This window comes from Curcuma longa, chromosome 3 (assembly GCF_044706935.1).
Source record: "Curcuma longa cultivar G26 ecotype Majalengka, Jawa Barat chromosome 3, ITB_CL_G26_1.1, whole genome shotgun sequence".
Taxonomy (NCBI): Eukaryota; Viridiplantae; Streptophyta; class Magnoliopsida; order Zingiberales; family Zingiberaceae; genus Curcuma; species Curcuma longa.
Window position 1 is genome coordinate 16,820,278 of NC_133863.1, and position 19,525 is coordinate 16,839,802.

The 19,525-nt window shown below is 38.1% G+C and overlaps 1 long non-coding RNA gene and 1 pseudogene across 1 annotated transcript in view; both read left to right on the forward strand.

The window, feature by feature from the left end:
- Window positions 1-9,040, forward strand: part of LOC141823791 (uncharacterized) — a 14,368-nt pseudogene extending 5,328 nt beyond the window's left edge.
- Window positions 9,041-17,124: 8,084 nt separating this feature from the next.
- The window catches only part of LOC141823116 (uncharacterized), a 10,124-nt gene continuing 7,723 nt past the window's right edge, over window positions 17,125-19,525 (forward strand). The window contains exons 1-2 of the long non-coding RNA XR_012601383.1: window positions 17,125-17,396; window positions 18,834-18,916. This is a non-coding gene — a long non-coding RNA (uncharacterized LOC141823116). The remainder of the gene's footprint in view (window positions 17,397-18,833; window positions 18,917-19,525) is intronic.

Consider the following 19,525-nt stretch of genomic DNA (forward strand, 5'->3'; position numbering starts at 1 on the left):
TATAAATAAAACTAATTCATTTACACGTGATGGTTGGGATTTGGTGGTTAGCTCTATTTGTTGTGGTTGTGCATACCTGGGTTAGAATCCCAGCAGCCACGCACCTAGTCTTTTAATTTTTTTTCTGGTCCCAAATTTTAATTGGGCTAAAGCTATTGACCCAATTAAAAGCAGGCTGTTGGATCTACTACCCCAATTAAGGAATCCACGCCTCAATTTTTTTTTAGCGTGTAAAAGCACGCATCCTTTTCCAACACATTGCCGCCGCCTCTTCTTCGTTCTTTTTCTCTTCTGTGCCCTAAAAACGCAGTGTCACCGCCTGCACCAGCCTTGTCGGCGCCGACCTCTCCGGCGCCAGGGCTTGCGCATGCCTTGCCGACGCCAGCGCTCACCCCGTGAGCGATGCTTGCCGCTGGCTACTTTCAAGCCAGCCTCGTCGGCGTCACAGGACATTTCGCTGGCCAGAAGCCATGCTTGTGAAGCGTTGTTCAGTGCATCGCCGGACAAACTAGAGACGAGCATTGAACGAAAAAATCGCAGCGTTTGCAATGTTGGCCAGAACAGAGAAATCGCTACGATTTCTCTGTTCTGTTCTTCCATTGTGGGAAACTTAATACGCACCCAGCCTTCTTTTTTTGTTTCTGTGCCCAAATTTTAATTGGGTTAAAGCTATTGACCCAATTAAAAGCAGGCTATTGGATCTGCCTAAGGAATCCACGCCTCAATTTTTTTTTAGCGTGTAAAAACACGCATCCTTTCCCAACACCTTGCCACCGCCTCTTCTTCGTTCTTTTTCTCTTCTGTGCCCTAAAAACGCAGTGTCGCCGCTTGCACCAACCTTGCCGACGTCGGCCTCCCCTGTGCCAAGGCCTACACATGTCGTGTCGAAGCCAGCGCTCACCTCGTGAGCGATGCTTGCCACTGACGCCAACCGCTGGTTGCTTTCAAGCCTGCCTCACCGGCGTCATTGGACATTTCGCTGGTCGGAAGCCATGCTTGTGAAGTGTTGTTCAGTGCGTCGCCGGACAAACTAAAGACGAGCATTGAACGAAAAAATCACAGCGTTTGCAATGTTAGCCAGAACAGAGAAATCGCTGCGATTTCTCTGTTCTGTTCTTCCATCGTGGGAAACTTAACACGCACCCAGCCTTCTTTTTTTTTTTGTGCCCAAATTTTAATTGGGCTAAAGCTATTGACCCAATTAAAAGCAGGCTACTGGATCTGCCGCCCCAATTAAGGAATCCACGCCTCAATTTTTTTAGCGTGTAAAAACACGCATCCTTTCCCAACACATTGCCGCCGCCTCTTCTTCGTTCTTTTTCTCTTCTGTGCCCTAAAAACACAGTGTCGCCGCCTGCACCAACCTTGTCGGCGTCGGCCTCCCCGGTGCCAGGGCCTGCGCATGCCATGCCGAAGCCAGCGCTCACCCCGTGAGCGATGCTTGCCGTTGACGCTAGCCGCTGGCTGCTTTCCAACTTGCCTCGTCGGCGTCATAGGACATTTCGCTGGCCGAAAGCCATGCTTGTGAAGTGCTATTCAGTGCATCGCCAGACAAACCAGAGACGAGCATTAAATGAAAAAATTGCAGCGTTTGCAATGTCGGCCAGAACAGAGAAATCGCTGCGATTGCTCTGTTCTGTTCTTCCATCGTGGGAAACTTAATAGGTAATAAATTACTACTCTGATACCAATGTAATTCTTTACCTGTTGTAGCGAGAAAACCTCGGCTTGGAATTGCTTGTGTCGGAAGAGTAGTCACCAACAGAAAGCTCCGCAAATTTCACAAATCAAATCTTCAATTTAGTGTTCTTCCTTATCTCTGACAGCGTTCCTCTCTTCCCTTCACCGATGCTTCGTTTGGACGCACAACTGGTATGATCACTCCCCTTTCTCAGGGCTTTCCTCTCCCTTTAATAGGGAGAGGCCGCATCCTCCACGGAGTGCAGAACGTGCACTCCGTGGCGTGCGTGGTGGGCGGTTACAAAAATTGCCAACATAGAGGCTCACAAATATAGACCCGACCACGGGCCGAGTCCAAATCGGACCCGGCCCGGAACCGGCCCGGGTCAACGGGCCCGGTTAGCCGGGCCAAACCGTAACCGGCCCGGCATCCTGCCGGGCCGGTTAAGGTTCAGCCCATTTGGAACCGGCGAACCGCCGGTTTGGTTTTTTTAATTTTATAATTTTTTAATACATTTTTATATAAAATATATTTATTTAATTCAATTATAATTTAATTTGGCATTGTTAGGAATCGAACCGGAGACATTCTGAAACATAAACACATATACTTACCACTGTTCTACAACACTTTTTGTTATAGGATTAATATAATTATATATATACTATATTTATATTTATTTAATTCATTTTTAATACGCCACTGATGGGGAACCATTCTCACCGGTCAAAGACATAGACACTCACCATTTACCCCTAATGACTTTTATACATAATTTCAATACGATATTATATATAATATAGTTTCATTTACCCCCAATGACTTTTATACATAATTTCAATACGATATTATATATAATATAGTTATATATTTATTTCAATATATATTATAATACGCGATTGGTGGCGATCGAACCCGAGAGTTCTGTATGAAAAATGGATACAGAGACCACTATACTTCTCTGATGTGAGAGAAAGGAATACGCACCACTAAACTACATCAATTTTTCTCTCTTTTTCAATATTTCTTTTATATACATTTTAAATTTTTAATATAATAATCTCGAACCGTGGCAAACCGTCGCGAACCGTGAACCGAACCGTCAACCGGCGGTTCTGAACCGTGAACCGTAACCGTCTTGAGCGGTTAAGGTTAAGGGTCGACCTACCATGAACCGTCGAACCGGCGGTTCCGAACCGTCGAACCGGCGGTTCTGAACCGTGGTCGGGTCTACACAAATATGTTCGTTAAGAAGCTCACAAACATATTCGTTAAAAGGCTCATTTATTATATCATATTATATATATCACATGAATTATAATATTATATATTAATGAGCCTAGCTCGTGTAACTTTTAAATGAGTCATTTTCGAACCAAGCTCAAACTAAGATTGTTTAATTTTTAAACAAGTCATTTTCGAACCGAACTCGAGTTATTTGTGAACTATTTAATTTTATTATAAGTCAAACTCGAGCTTAAGAATTAAAGCTCGAATCTAACTCAAGCTTATAGAAAACGAACCAAGCTCGAGTCTCTTAATCTTCGATTCAACTTGATTCAATTACACCCCTAATCGTACGTAAATAAAAAATAAAAATAAATAAATAATGGCACTATTATTATTTTGGGCTTTCGGAACACTTCCGAGCGCCTCGAATCTTCTATCGCAAACGAGTCGCGTATTATAAGGTGTGTTCTGATTGCCTCGAATCTTTTATCATGGACGAGTCGCGCATTATAAGATGTGTAAGGTATCAAAACCCTATATATACGGGGATCATTACAAATCAATCGAGATATTTTTCATTGTTTATTTATTTAAAAAAGTATATACGGACCGATTTTAAATAGGTTCACAAATCAAATTTGATATGTTCCATCCAAAATTGGACAGAACACTTCCATCCGTCCTTCTTGATTCGACTGCTTCCAGGTTACTCGACAACCAATGACAAGGTTGTGGGCGAGGTCCAACTCACCGCGAGGTTGCAAGCAAGGTTTGGCCTCGCGACCTCGCCATGAGGTCACGGGTGAGGTCCGACCTGACCATCGAGTTGCCCATGAGTCGCAAGGTCACCGCCGAGGCTCTCGTGAGTCGTGAGTCGCAACCTCACTACAACAACGAAGACCTCACGATGATCATTGCTTTGTTTCCTTTCCCTTCTCGTTTACTTTTATCATGGATATATTTCTATGATGATAAATTCTTTTCCCTTCTTTGTCCGCATCATTAGCGTAAACAAAGCATTAGTGAAAAGGAAGTTTGCACGCTATAGTTCCCAACAGAAGTTCTTATTGTTAGAGCGTAAATTTGGATTTAATCCGTCGGATTGATCTGCCCTTACCAAATAATTTAAGTGGGTTAGATAAAAATTTTATCAATCCATTTTAAGGTGGATTCAAGTGGGTCGACCCACCTAGGCCCGCAACCTACATGGGTCACCCCCGTGATGGGCTTGAGTTGACCTGCGGGTTGAAAATTTTTATTTTTAAAAAATTTTAAAATTAAAGTAGAAAATTCAATGAACTAGTAAGCTTGACCTATTTAAACCACAATCCAAAATAAAAAATTTTAACTTGTTTAAAATTTTATTTTAATTTAAAATTTTTTATTTTTTTAATAGACCCGTGGATCGGTCCATCTAATCCGTAATCCGCTTTAGGTTAGATTGGATTGAAGATTTTTCAATCCATCAAGTTGGTAGATCGGCCTGTCCTACCCTATTATATGTTGAATTTTTGATAGATTGGTCTGTCCTATTATGAATTGATTTATTTGACAACTCTACCTCTACTTGTTACTAGTATTTCACCCGTGCAATGCATGGGATGTTATTTTATATAATTAACAATTAAAATTAATAAGTATGAGTGTTTGAATAAATAATTAAAATATAAATAAGCTAAATTGGCTATAGATTGTACAATTAGAAAAAAAAAATTATAAATTTTGAAAAACTTCCTTAAATACAACATTTGTTTTAAAGCTCATATGACCTTCTTGAGACACTTTTTACACGATAAATATGACCAATTGCTGTCAGACTCTACACCTACAATCCTTGCATAAACCCAAAAACTCCTAACCTATAGGTAGATAAAACAAAATAGTCTATAAGTACAACAAAAATTGTTAAAATGTAGCTTAATTTCAGATGAAATAGGGAAATATAGATAATAATATATTTTATATTAGATTCTGTTACGAATCATAGAATAAAATTTAAATTAGACCTCATTATTTTCAGAAACTTACTCTATAGTCCTAAAAAAATCTTTTGCAATCGAAAGTTCTTCCAAGATTGTTTGTGCAGATGACACTAAAATAGTGCTGATTGAATTTGGAGTATTGCAATCAGCAGTAATCCTTAAAATGAATATTGCAATAATATTTAGTTATATATATAAAATGAATATATATTAATACAAAATTGAATAATCAAAATTACCTATTATAGAGTTCTATAATTTCATCCAAATTTCCATTTATTATCATCTTGCCAACATGGAAAGTATTTGAAATGCGTACTTCACCCCTAAATTTTTTTGCTCAACACATTTGTAGAACAATAACAACAGGTTCTTCACCTATTTTTTTCAAGTATGTCATGATGTCATTGACAAAGTCTCCCCACAAAGTACATGATAGCTTATTGTTCCTAAAAATAGTAAAATAACTAATTATTAAAAAAATTAAAATACTGGATGTAAGATGTCACAATATCATTAACAAAGTCTCCCTACAAATTAAAAAAAAAGAATAAAATAATACTTACTCCGAATCTTCTAAAACAAAATCAAGAAGCTTTACAGGACGACCACCAAATTCTTTACTTTGAGGAGAGTCTCGTACAACCATTTTGCTAATAACATCTTGAAAAAAAAATTTAAGCTATAAGACAAAATGTTCAATCAATTAATCATGAAATAAAAAATAAATTAACCTACCAAAAAGTATGTTCTCATCAAGAGAATTTGTCTTCTTCAGTTCACTAAAAGACTTAAATTCATAAATCATCGATGGAAATGTATCATCAAAAATTTTGCATACATGAGTTTTACAATAAAATTAATCTTGTATTTATTTGTTATTGTCTTATACTTCATCCGATACTCTGCAACAATGATATTTTTTATGGCAAATACATGACCTTCTTTGAGAATGAGTTTCACTCTCTCCAGGATCGGACGTTTTATTGTTCCATGTATGCATTCACCCTACAAATATATAGGAAGAGTAAATATTTGTATTTTCTAATAATAATCAGATATATATGTTAAAAAAATATATACAACCTCTTTATCATGAAAGACACACTCCAAGCTAAAATCTCCGTTGTTTCCATATTGATGACTATTTTCAAGTATCCATAAAGGACACTTGAATGCTGCCTCATCTAGTGTATAGGAAGGGGTGATAATGATGCTTGTATGCTCAAAAGGATGCATAGATGACGGATGCAGCATCCTTTACCTTTTAGATAATTTCCAAGACTCCATTAAACACACTTCAATACTGCCTCCTCTTCTTGTGTTCAGGAAGGGTGATAATAATAATGCTTGTATGCTCAAAAGGCTGCATAGATGTAAGGCATGCTCAAATATCTATATATTCAGCTTGTAGTTCTCGCAACACAACTTGTGTTTTATTAATTTCACTACTTTTTATTTTTCACATCTGTGTTCTAGTTTGGTGATGGTTATATAATAGGGATTAAGATTTAAGATAGCCATGCAATTTGCAGTACGATTATTATCTTGGTGGATCTTCCATGTATATGTGCACATCGTTAATTATTCTCATACAGATTTATGGTTGTTGGCATTGAATAGCAAATCACCAAAATGTTGATAATAATAGTAGACTTATTTCAATTCTGAAGGCCTTAATAATCCGTGCCTTCTTCTTATGTATGCACATTGAAAACCCTTTCTTAAATTTTTTGTAACTAAAAAAAGTTGATGCAGGTATCAAGGGGTTTGTCTGTTGGATGCAATAGATTCATTGCAGAAGACACCTTTGAGGGATATTGTGTCAAAGTCTCTTGTTCTTCCTATATGTGATGTTGTCCAGACCTCTATCTCTATGGGGCAGGTTGCAGCTTGTGGAAAATTGGAGACTTGGGCAATCGGCCGTAATGGTTCAAAGGTAAAGGTAAAATTTGGACACTGCTTACCATTAATTGCAAAATCTACTTTGGGCTAGCTACTTAATGCACACACATTATTAGTTTCCATGTAGCTTAACTATATATTAAAATGCCTAATTATTGTTGCCATCTGTACTATAAAAAATTAGGTTGCTGCATTTGACATTGACTCAAAATTTACGGATTCAGTACCCTTGGAACCATACACTTTATTGTAGGTTTGACTGTTAGTTAGGTTATTGATTACCTTAGGAAATGGTAAGGTTGCTGAGTTGCTCCATTTGCAAATGTGCGTGAAAGTTTCTAGCAGCTAAACGGTCTTCTCGCTATTCAAGGGTAAAGGAAGGCTATGTGCATTGACCACGTTTTAAATTTCATATTGGTGAGAACCTTGTTCACTTACTCCATCCTTATTGCAAAATAACCATTTATGATTTTGATTATATATATATATTTATCATAAATTAGTGGAACAGACTCAGATCTCCAACATGGCAAGTTCATCTGGTTTGCTGCTATCTTACTAACTATGAAACATTTCATAGATTCCAATTTCATGGGAAAAAAACTGATTGAAATTAGGTGTAGGTGATTTATTTTGTTTATTGTTATTTCATAATCCTGTATTCCTGCTATATTTGTCGCTGATATATTTCCTCTTATGAAAGAGTTAGTTCTAAAGGTGTAAACATTAAGTTCATTTTGAAGTTGTATATCACACAAATCTATATCACACATTGATGTTCGACTATGCATGGTTGTTTTGTGCATCTAGTTGTGCTGTTAATTTATTATTATATAATAATGAATTTTGTGATTGACAATTCGTGATGGGATAATTTGGTCTTCTGTGCAGGTTCTGGTTATGCCTATAGGAGAGCTAGCTAGCAACAGTGCCGTCTATTCTATCGAGCGAGACTCAATCAATCAGCTGCAATTTAATTTGGCAAGAGCTGGTGATCATATTGCTGTCTGTCACCTTACAAGCTATCGAGCGAGACTGGCCGGCCATGTTTTAGCTGGTGGGTGGGGTGCTCTGTCATCCTGATTATCCAGTGCAAGTGGCTGCTACTTGTTTGGAGCTAAAGATACTTGTCTTGGACATTCCAACACTGATTCTAGTTGGATCTCAGGTCTGGCTTCGAAACCTACCTAATACAGTTGTCCAACCTCAGTCGACAAATTTAATTACCATCCCTCATCTTTAGAGAGAGAGATCAAAACAAAATAGGTTGGTTCATTATCATACAGGTTAAAGAATTCCATATACATCACGCAAAAGAGGCTGGAAGGGTGTCGAAGAAGATGATGGTAGCATTGCTGGACACGAAGAAGACTGGAAAAGTCTCCAAAACAGCCAGCGCCACGCATCCTCAAGGGAAAACAAAGTGCTATCATAGAGGTAAAACCGTGTCGCCTATCTGTTAGCTTGAGGTTCCAAGTCATTTGCCAGTTTCAGAGCAATATTCGTCGCTTCACTACCTCCTTGCCTTGCTTAGTTGGATCTTCTGATCTGGCTGCTCTACTTGGTTGCCCTTCCTTCCAGGTGCTGCAACTGGATGGAGCTGCTGTATGTGCAGAGGAGTTCTCGAAATCTAAAGCCCTCGGAAGGACGTACGTTCCTAAGTTCATCAGGAACTACAATTGCAGTTGGCATTGTGACCCGGATAGTCGAGCGGAAGTCAGTCATAGGGTTGTCGAGCACAAGTCAGTCATAGGCTCATCTCGCCGGTAGGTAGTCAGACATTGGCTTGAGGCAAGCATCAAAGCCTTCTAGAAGGTCATCTTGCCTGGTTTTGTTCATAGGCTAGGCTACTTCTAGAAGGTCATCTTGCCTGGTTTTGTTCAACGGCCTGGAAGGGGTGATCAAGCAGTATGTCGGGGTTTGGAAAGGGAAAAAGGATCTCCGCCAATCTCCCATTCAAGGTTGAGTTCCAAATTGAGGTCAAAGGGCAACCCCGCCCAGTCAAGTTCATCTCTCATCTCAAGGAGGATGAGTTCGAGTACGTGGATTGAGCCCGGGATGTGTCTTTCGGTTTTAAGATGGAGATTTCAGATTCGCGAGAAGGAAGATGCTTTGGTGTAACTGGCAAATACTTTAGCTTTATCATGATACAGTGAAAAATGCCCTGTAAATTATGTTTTAGGTTGCTGAAAGTGAAATTTTGAAAAGGTGAGCTACAAGATGCCGTGAAGTATGTTTCTAATTTTTCTCCTTTCCTCTTGCACTGCTAATAGTAGTTTACTTGTTGTCTGATTGGATCCACATAATGTGTTTTCTATGACTTACATCCGTTGTTTTGATTCCTCTCCTCGCCTATGATCGAGATACTATTTTTGGCTGGTAAAGAGAGGTTTCTTTCACTCAATTCTCTTTTTTTATGGATTCTTACTTAATATTTATCCTACTGGAATGTGCATTTATTCTTTGATAAGGGCGTGCTACTATAAACACCTTGATTGTGTTATCGCAAAGCAATCTGTTTGGACTGCAGTTATCCTTGTTATACCCTGTAATTTGCATTGGAATGGTATCTTCTTGGCAGGAAAAATGTGTTTTATAGTGCAAAATTCCTCTTAATTAGTTCATTTGGGAAAATTTCAAGTTTGTACTTAGAGAATTTGCTACATCGAACTGCCTATTTATTTTGTCCCTCCATTATTAAGAAAGCAGGCGACAATCAACTACACGGTTAAATGCATAGCGAAAAGTTTGATGCCATAAAAAGCATGTGTACAATGGATCTTCATGTATGATGATATCAATCATTCTTATGAGCTAAATCTGCTTTTATATCGAACCATTATAGAGTTGTGCAACCATTCTACTCGAGGATCTCCCGAGACTATCTAGGATGTACTTGGACAGCATATTTTGACTACTTGTTGAGAAAGATTTTTGGTTGTAATGGAATCAATGAGGAACTCTTTGATTTTGGAACAACATGCAATAGTGCACAAATGTTTAAATGAATCCTTATGTATTTGAACTATTTATGGAAGAAATTTTAAGACTGCTTCTACAAATATACATTTGAACAAGGAGGAAGGACTTCAAATGGCTCATCACTGTTGTTATCTGTCCTGGAAGTTACCATGTTGATTATTTGTCAGCTGACTAAATCTTATTGCCTCACAAGTATTGATCGTTATTTTTCTATATTATGTAGTTTGAGAATTTAGTTTGATTTCTTATTATTTAAATATTCTTCTTTATTATGATATTCTCTTGATGTTTCCTTTAGAAACTGGGTTCCATCAAATTTACTTGCCATCCTACTATACCCCATCCAAGGTATTTTTTGCTTACCTTTTTTTTTTCTCTTGCAAATGTGACAAACACTTCATTTTGAATGTATAAGTTTTGCCTCACTAATTAGAGCTTGATTTTTCTGATAGTCAAATTTCTATTTTCTATCAATAAATGATTGTCTAGATGATGTGCTTAGGCAAGCATGTTCTTATCAACAATGACAACGTCAACAAGCATGTATTCTTTGGCAAACATCCTAATTTTTTTTTTTGAGTCTTCTATTCTATCATCAGTATACTCATTCTGACTGTTTTTGTTAAGTGATTGTCTCCACTTGTTCATGCCTTTTGGCATTTCATCTGCTTATCATATTTCGTCTTTGATATTGTTCTGTCATCAGACCTAAGTAGTTTTGGATTTTTGGCACCTTTTGTGATCCTCTCGATAGTCCTCAATACTAATTTTAGTCATGATGAAATGCACTTCTAGCAAAGATTGATGCTGACATGTTAAATGCTTGGCTTGCATGTACAGTTTTTTTTCTTTGCTCAGAAACATCACATCGATCGCTCGAAGTTTGTCATCCATGTTCATGTGTGACATTTTAGTTCCTGCACATGTAGGTTTGAAGCTTCTTCCCTTGTAGTAGACAATTCACACTTGTTTCAAGCTGTTGCTTATACTACTGGTTCATGATTTTCTTGAACCAGTTTCTCATATACGACTGGCTTGAATACCTACCTACCTACCTGTTCCAAATAACACTGCTTGGTATCTCTTTGATAACGAATACTGGATCGTTCGATGTGCACTGTAAGAAAACAGTGGTTTCAAAGTTAGATTTGTTCTTCCAGTTCGTTGATTGATTTGCTGCGGCCGGCAGCGAGCAAAATGGCAGGAGATACGTTGGGAGCAAGTAGAACAGCTAATCATTTGCCGCCGCCGCTGGCAGCTTAAAATAAAATTCGGAAAATGTCAAGATAATTTTCTTTTTTGTTTTATTATTTGCGAGGAGGTATAGTATCTACCATAATGGATTTTTAAAATTTAATCAAGTTTCATCTCTGGAATTTTGGCAAACCAACGTACAATCGAAATTTTTCATCAAACATTACACGAATTATATGTCTTCAGATTTTCAACTAGTAAATTTTGACTTTATCTTACGTACGTAACTAAACCTGCACATAATATTTTTTAAAGAAAGAATATGATTTTTTAATAATCATTATCTAATCCCCTAGAAACAATTTTATTATTGAATTCGCACTTACTCACATGTTTTATCGAGAGGTTAATGTAATTTATCAAATTCTGAGGGGTGAACTGAACTGAAAAAGTTAGCAAACTCTTGTTGCGTTAGATTTATCTTCTAACCATTCCATCGTTCTTGTTGCGTTAGATTTATCTTCATATACTTTTTTTTTTCAATAGTAAATGCATTATTAGGCTGTTTGGGAATTGAATGGAAATTGAATGTTGGGGAATGATTTTTTTTTTCTAAATTTTTTAGCTTATATATTCAACCCATTTGCTACACTGCGTAACCTTGCTTGCCTAGTGTGTGTTGCTTGCATGACCTGGCTGGCTAGCTTGGCTTTGGTTGCTAGCTTCCATCCTTCTAGCTTTGTTGATTGGTTAATTAGTTTAATTTGCTCAACTCGATCATTCTACTTGACACACGTAGCTTGTCCATACCTTTTGCCCTACCCCTTGATCGACTTGCACACAAGTTTGTCAAGGTGATTGCTCAGTCTGTTTGACCTGGTCTTCTCGTCTGTCTGGCTAGTGTAACCCATTTAGCCCATTCAACTCGGTCAATTTAGTTGGCATGACACACTCCTTCCCCGATCTTCCTAACTCATTGATTGTGTCCCCCTTTAGCTTCTACTCACTCGGCCTCGTTCTCCAAGACCTATCTAACTTGTTTATCTTGCTTGACTTAGTCGACCCACCCTCATCAAGCTTACCCAATTTGTCCAGCTTTTTTTTTGGTACCACTAACATAGTCAAACCTTTAGGTTCTCCCCACCTGGTTGTCCACTTTTCTTGGTGCTTGCCTATCCTACCTAGTGGATAGCATTGGTCTTTGATAGAGGTGGAATGCCTATTCCAACTCTTAAACTATGGAATGGATGAAATTGAATTGTAGTTCCGTTTTAATTTCCAAGACACCTTAAATTGGTTGATCTCAATTCCAAAATGGAATTGCACAAGGAATAATCCATTCCTTGCCATTCCACCCTATACCCAACATGACCTCAAATTCCTAACAATAATAAATTGCAGAACACAGTATTTATTTAGATATATCATAATCCAAAATTATCTTGTTGGTTTGTTTGCTGTGAATATAAGAAAATTTCCCAACGTTTACAACAATGATATTAGACACATGAGATATGCTTCATAAATATTGGTTTGAGTCCTATCCTCTGATGTGCCTAGCTTGTATCATATATTATGCGTGACCTTGAATTGCCATCCTATAATTCCTTTCTTTTTCATAGGAAGAAAATGCTTAGTGTGAGGCAAAAACAATTCCTTGATGAGTGCACTCTCTTATAGTCAAATATTCGAGATGTGTTTTTCTACCAATTGTTGGATGCTCTAATCAACAAACCATGCAGTCTCAGCATAAAACACCTATTGTACTTCTCTAGAGTATTTGCAAATTCTCTGTTCAAGGTGGCCAGTGGTTCTTGTTTGAATTTTTTCCAATATTTGATGAGCTTCTCTTCATATTTCTTAGGAGAATTACTTGCATGTGGCATAATATCTCCACTATGTAAAAACATGTATGAGTGGGTATCTACGACACTTTTTTTTGTTATATCTATAAATAGCAAAATATTTAATAGTTAGGATTAATAATCATCAAGTTTGTTAAGAGAAGTTTTTTTTCCCATCTTAGTTGTAACTTTAATTGAGTTTAGAATGCTTGCAGGTCATCATTGATTCACAACCTTTAATAGTTGCCATACTTGCTACAATCTTATTTGGCGAATCAATTGGTGTTGTTGGAGCTGTTGGACTTGTTCTTGGCGTCATTGGACTTCTTCTTCTTGAGGTTAAATTCTATCGGTTGTGTCAATTTCTCTTGTCTCAAGGTCATATTTTCTGGGCTTAATTGAAACCATTAGCGACAATTAACATAAGCTATACTACAAAGTTGTATGTTGCATATTGATTTGAACAGATTTTGATGTATTACAGAAGAGACTAATATATGATCTTAATATTTGATGTTGACTTGTTCATTCTGAAGATTTTAACTAAAATTTGTCCATTGTTATTTTTTATATCACTAAGAAATTTTGCTTGCTCATGGAGATAATCATATATAACACACTATGTAACTTTGGCCAATATCAATTGTCCATTATCAATTTTGTCCCAAGGTGGAATTTGATTTCAAGGTGGGAAATTTTTTGAAAGTTTACTCATGTTGGATTGCTCTACATGGACCACATTGAGCATACTTAACTATGTAATTCTGGCTGAGAACCTAATCAATTCCGTCAAAAAATGACCTCATTGCTTAGAATTATACTTAATCCAATAAAGCATTTTACACTCATGGCCCATTCACATTTGCTCAATTCAGTGTGTATTTTACTACGTTATTGACCTATGTCTCTTAGACTCCTAGGAGTTGCGCTTGTTTGGGCTCATGCTTCGACAGTTACTGTCACTCCTTGCCCTCTTAGATTGGGTTGTAACATGCTTCGTGTTATCAAAATGGACCTTGTGTTTGGTTGGTTCTACTCCATAATCATTGCGTGGAGGCACATATCAATGTTTTGATGGTATGCACAACCCATTATCATGATGATTATGTTTTTATTGTTCCTACTGGATGTGACCGTGTTGTGTTTCATCTAAGATATTAAGAGTCCCGGAGCAATGGTTCGCGATAGGACATCTAGGTTATCACCCAGGATGTGTTCGATTAACTCCGTATTTGTAGGAATTTTCCTCCAAATGGGGAGTGCAATCAAAGGATGCTGGACGTCTGGGCAGGCCGCTGCGTGCACTTCTTGATTTATTCTGGTGGCCGATGGGAAACTTCTCGGACCAGTCACCTCTAAAAATAATCAATGAAGCTAATTGAGATTTATCAATATCCAAGATGGACGAATGAGAAATTTTTTCAAGCGAGAATTTTATGTATCACGAACTATATTCAATAAGGCAGTGATATTTATGAAATTATAATTAATAGAATAGACAACGAGCATTTAAAATAAAGAAGTTTCTTGTGAGATTATTGTGAGCTTCTTAGTCTAAAAAATTGTAGAATACTATGGTATAACAAACCAATTTTGGGTCAGAGCATTGAATAATTAAGAAAAAACACATAGAAAAAGTAGATTAGTTGATTTAACATTATTAATTTGTATTTGTGAAGTTGCTTGGAAGCGTAGAAAAAAGCACTATTATCTGAAACTACTATCTATCTGAAAGAAATTAAAATGTAGCTCCAATATCTATCAATAAAATGAGAAAAACATATGATACGGCGGATTTTTATTGGCTTGACGTGACAAAGTGGATCAATAATCGATCCGACCTGACAAGTCAATAAGTCAATGGTCAAACCACATTTGACTAACCCAATCACAATTTCATTCGGTCCGACCTCAAAAGGCCCTCGGTTGGCTCAGTTCTACGACTACACTATTGGGATCGTCTCGGTGTAATGCGCGTGTTTACACGTTTCACAAACGTATACAGCGAAAATATATAAATAATTAAGTTAATTATTATTACAAATACGCATGTCAAAACAGGAAATAACATGTACAAGGTATGATAGGAAATTAAAATTTACAGAAAAGTAAATAATTCTACGCGTACCTTTCAGATGACGTTGAGCGGTGTTGACATCAATCAAGCGGTCATTGTCGAAGTCTTGCCTCTACTGGTGATCCACGTCAATTTCTTGTATGGACGACTTCGGAAGCCATGAGACGTGTCATCGTCTTCGGTACTAGCCGATGATCGAACGACCTATTCAAGAGAAGCCTTATTCCGGAAACCATGCAACAATATTTGTCACGATCATTTTAGGGCTTTCAAACCATCATCGGAAATCGTATTCCCAGTGTAGGTTTCGGTGGTCAACCTTTGATTGTCGATTTAGGACAAACGACCAGAAATCCTTTTTAGTGACGATGGAACAATTCTCCGAAAGATTCATAAGCTTCCGAGAGAATGACGGATGATTGTTGGACGACCGGAGTTGATCGATAATTGCCGGACAACTTGCTCCGGCAACTTCACAAGCTCCCGGATCGACTCCTCTCCGGTAGCAACTTTGGCACCTAATCGACATTGACTCCAGCTTCGGCAATGACCCTGCTCCTGCAAGCATCACCTCTCTGGCGATGACAGCTGGTGAGTAGATATGTCCGTTGACAAGTGACAACTTGCCGGCGCACATCCCGGTACCGGATTTCGATCGGATAGTGGTCAGAATCTGACGAATTCGACCGGAAACCGCTGAATCCCGCTGGCAGCCACTGTTGGCCGCGATTCGATCGGTTTCCGGCCAAATCACGGCCGAAGTTCGACCGAGGAAGGACCGCCGCCACTGTTCAGAACCGCCGGTTCGACGGTTCGGAACCGCCGGTTCGACAGTTCATGGCAGGTCGACCCTTAACCTTAACCGCTCAAGACGGTTACGGTTCACGGTTCGGAACCGCCGGTTCACGGTTCGATTCACGGTTCGCGACGGTTCGCCACGGTTCGAGATTATTATATTAAAAATTTAAAATGTATATAAAAGAAATATTGAAAAGAGAGAGAAAAGTTGATGTAGTTTAGTGGTGCGTATTCCTTTCTCTCACGCCAGAGAAGTATAGTGGTCTCTGTATCCATTTTTCATGCAGAACTCTCGGGTTCGATCGCCACCAATCGCGTATTATAATATATATTGAAATAAATATATAACTATATTATATATAATATCGTATTGAAATTATGTATAAAAGTCATTGGGGGTAAATGGAACTATATTATATATAATATCGTATTTAAATTATGTATAAAAGTCATTAGGGATAAATGGTGAGTGTCTACGTTTTTGACCGGTGAGAATTGTTCCCCATCAATGGCGTATTAAAAATGAATTAAATAAATATAAATATAGTATATATATAATTATATTAATCTTATAACAAAAAGTGTTGTAGAACAGTGGTAAGTACATCTGCTTGTGTTTCAGAATGCCTCCGGTTTGATTCCTAGCAATGTCAAATTAAATTATAATTGAATTAAATAAAAATAAATATATTTTATATAAAAATGTATTAAAAAATTATAAAATTAAAAAAATCAAACCGGCGGGTTGATCGGCGGTTCGCCGGTTCCAAATGGGCTGAACCTTACGATTTGGCTCGGCTAACTGGGTCAACGGTTAACCGGGCCCATTGACCCGGGCCGGTTCCGGGCCGGGTCCGGTTTGGACCCGGCCCGTGGTCGGGTCTAGCTGATGGTGGCCGAACGAGGCGACGAGGCGGCGGGAGCGGGACGATGCGGACGAGTGCTGATGGGGTTGGAGCATACACTACAATAAAAATGACTTTCCGCAGCGCGTCATCCGCAGCGCACATCATAGGCGCGCCGTTAATAGTTGCTTTAACAGCGCGTCCAATAAAATGCGCTACGGATAATATCATATTTTTATCTACCGCAGCGTGCAACAATAATATGCTGTTAAAAATACTTTTAACAGCACACATTGTGCGCTGTTAAAAATATTTTAACAGCGTATATTGTTAATATACGCTGTTAAAAATATTTTTAACAGCGTATATTGTTAATATACGCTGTTAAAATTAATTTTATTTTCTTTTTTATAAATACTGTAAATTAACCTACGCGCGATATTATAACTCATCCTCCGCGCTGCCCTAATGTTTCACCCAGGACTCCGCGATTCTCCTTCCCCTTGCCCTCTTCCACCGCTGCGTGCCACGATCCAACGCCAACGCCGCCTCGCCTTCGCGCACGACGCCCTCCTCCTCCGACGCCTCTGTCCAACTCCCGACGCCATCCCCTGGAGAAGACCAGCAGCGCCGCCACCTTCCCTTGACGGAGTCCAACACCTGCTAGCGTGGAGAAGACCCCAGCCACTGACCTTCTCTGCTCTCCTCGCCAAAGGGCAACCCTAGCCGCCACTACCTAATTCTTCTTCCTCCTCTATTCCGGTGGCCGCCCGAACGATAGCCCTGCCACCACCAAACCGAAGCTTGATTCCCTCTCGCAAACGCAAACCACCCCTTGGAGTCTTGATTTGCTCTCAGGTGAATGGATTCCCTTTCCCGCATCCTCTGAATCACCCGGTTGTTTGGCCATGTTTGTGGATTTGAGAAATTTCTCTTGCATTCCCCTATATTCTGCCGGTTTGATTCTCATTCGTCCAATCTCTTAGCTTTCATCTTTGTGATTATTGAATCCATTACTTGTCGAAAGGCCTTTTAACCTTATTTTCTTCTTCGAGAGGTTGCAGACTGATTCATATGACATTAATCCGAGGAATTTTGCCTTATCATAGTTCGTTTAGGCGCTTTTACGCAATTCAAAATGGATTATTTTTGTTGTTTTATTTATCACTGCTGCCATATAATGCTGACCTTGTCCTTTGTTTGTGAAAATGAAGTCCATAGACAATTTGCCATAACCTTATCCCATCAATAATTATTATTTTAATGTTTTTGATTCAGCAGAATGTTACTTTTTTCCTTGTAGAAGAACAATGTTGTAAGTGATCATAACAAAGTGCGTATTCATGTCCTTTATCTTCACCACCCTAACTTTTTTTTTTGCTCTAACTCAGTTTGAGTCGTTAAATCAATTGGATCTATTTGTTTGATGAAGAAACTTGTTTGTGTTGTGACTTTATCATAACAAATTGTTTATATCACGCTGATGTTTATGTTGTGACTTTACTCAGTGTACATTGTTAACTCAAATACTCAATACTAGTATGTGTTGAGGTAATTGTTAACTCAAATACTCAATACTAGTATGTGTTGAGGTAATGCAAACAAGGAATTGAAGTTTGAAAAGTTTTAGATTTTCCAAAAGTTTATTTTGGTAAGATCTCTCTTTAAGAGAATTAAGTCTTCAAAGATGGTTTCTAGGTAATTATTGTATTTAGGGTGGCAGGAGACTTTTTGTTTATTTGGTTCGTTTCCTATTTTTGTTATTTGATTTATCAGCCAGTTGGTTGAGTTTTCTTAGGAATAGGGTGATTTCTATCCTTAATGTTTTTACTTTATTTCTGATTTTATTTGTAATTTTCAAAACAAAATCATCTTTCAAGTACTGAAATCCTCTTTATAATATTTGTGCGAATTTTTCTTCTGCTTTGTGTAAGATAGCTATCCCATATTTCATCAATTTGTATATGAATTCTGTGTGTGAGTTTGATTTGGTTTGGTGTTGCATCATAAGGAGTTGTTCATTTGCTTTTGCAAATTGATATGCAAATCCCTTTTATTTTATGAGTGCTAATATGCTTTTCCAAGGATTGGGAGGTCCATGGTGATCTTTAAAGTTTTTCTAATAATATCCATGTTTCTAGTTTCTCCAACATTAATACAACTTCTATTTGTCAAAAAGAGTTGATTATAGTTGTGGCAGAATTTTCATGCTATCAACTGAAGCTTGATTCTAGGGTTGATTTTACTTGTCAAAAAGAGTTGATTTTACTTGTAAACCTTTTTTTTCTTGCACAGATATTGGTGGTCGAACAGGAGAGCTTCTTGAAAGTAACACAGAGGCCTTCACTAAAATATCAGCAAACTTTACTAACTTAAAGGTATGTTTATATTCTATGTTTCACTTTTATATAATTATTTTCCAACTTATAGCATAGTGGACTTATTAATGCTTTGGTGAACATTGCCTTTGTTGTATTGGATTATTAATTTTCTGCAAAATTGTCTAGCCTCAACTTCTATCTATAGACATGATTACAGATTACAAGGGTCCAGATTCCAGATATGGGTATAATGATACCGTAGTACAGTGCCCCACTATCCGATAAGCGAAACTCCTCATTTTCTAATTCTGCTATCCCCTGCTTAATTTTCTGGAGGTCAAGATCTTGATCCTGTGCTGTCAGTGGTCTCTGGAAGAGACAGGATGGAGCACTGGTCAGCCTCCTCTTTAGCTCCGTAAAACTGTTCTCGCAGTCCTCCGTCCACTGAAACTTTTGGTTCTTTCTGGTAAGGGCTATTAGGGGAAGGCTATTCTAGAAAAATCTTCTACGAACTTCCTGTAGTAACCTGCTAGACCTAGAAAACTTTTAATCTCGCTGGCATTCTTCGGTCTAGCCCAGTTACTCACTGCTTCTATTTTGATGGGGTCTACCGTAACATCATCCTTGGAGATGATATGACCTAGGAAAGACACCTGATCGAGCCAG